Raw genomic sequence first — 1,510 nt, forward strand, 5'->3', positions numbered from 1 at the left:
ATAATAATAATAATAATAATAATAATAATAATAGTAAATAGCTTTTGTATAGCGCAAAACCCCGTTCAACAGAAAGCTCTATGCGCTTCACAATCCATACTATTACCCCCCATCAGACCCGAGAGCACTCTGAGACAACCTCAACTTCCTGGGAATCATACAGTGTAAGCGACCATTTATGGGCGCTAAAACACTAACATACTGACACAAACCGATTGCCCGACTCGTTGCCTCAAAAACAAACGCGTTTGTTGCCAGGCGACGAGTCGGGCGAACGACCCGACCCGACCCGATCTCATCCGCAATGTCCCAATACAAAAGGAGAAACCTTTTCCGGTACTTTGAATTTGAAATTGGCCACAGGAGTAAGTTTAGTCTCCATTTGGTTTGGATTTGTTTTACATTGAAATGTATACAGACGACCACCTGTCCAAGACAATCACTTGTAGAACAGCCACTTCCCATTTTTTAAAAAGTCTTTTGTTTGTTTGCTGTTGGGTTTTTTTGTGTTATTAATATGGTTTGTTTTGTTTTGTTTGTTGTTTATTGTGGGGGGTTGCTTGTTTGGGGGTTTTTTTCTTACATTCTGGGACACTGTCCAAGAGCACCACTGGCCATTCTTCTCTCAACAATGGGTTGCTGTCTTGTACAGTTCGAATATCCTTATCATTTATAGAGGTATGTCAAGGATCATACGACTTCCCAACAACTCCTTTAGTTTTAGCCAGTCTGTGTTCATTCCAGATTGCCATTTGTGTGGAATCAGGCGCTCATCAATGTTCAAGCATATCGAGTTATTGGTACAATCTTAACACATTGACATGTTCAGTTGTCCTGCTCTAATTTTTTTTAAAAATCCCGTCTATCCTGTATAGGAATCGAGATATCTGCGATTAAAAGGAGGTGTGGATTGCTAAGCGTCAGCAGAGATAAAATTAGCGAGGAAATGGCTGTAAAAGTTTGGTGACTTCCAAAGTCCAATGCTTCATTAACATCTTTCGAAACTAACTGCAAATTAACATGTTTTTCTGTGTGCTTGAAAAAAATAACGCCAACGCCTACAACAACAACAACAACAGCAGCAACAACAACAAACAATAACTACTACCTTTAATATCGTTCCCCGCTTGTTACAATGTGCGTAATAGTTCATACTTTCATGCGCACATTTTATACTAATCAGATGGCCTTAATTTGATAGGAATTGGCAAGGCATTTTTTTACAGACAACAACAACCATTCTCTCATACCTTGCTTTGCCACATTATTAAAAATAACTACCGGTACGTGTCACAGGCAATGTAATTAATTTCAACTAGATCTCTGCGCAGCCAGGAGTGGGCAAAACTGTTATAAATTATAACAACAGTGCTAATAGACGTGGGGGAGGGGGCGGAGGACGTGAATACTGTATTATCTCGTGTGGTATGACCAAATGACTTTAACGAAACTCTTGTTATTACTAAGAGACGCAAACGCACACCACAACAAGTCTCCCCAACCCCTTCTC

Source organism: Aplysia californica, unplaced genomic scaffold (genome assembly GCF_000002075.1).
Source record: "Aplysia californica isolate F4 #8 unplaced genomic scaffold, AplCal3.0 scaffold00204, whole genome shotgun sequence".
In the NCBI taxonomy this organism is placed as follows: domain Eukaryota; kingdom Metazoa; phylum Mollusca; class Gastropoda; order Aplysiida; family Aplysiidae; genus Aplysia; species Aplysia californica.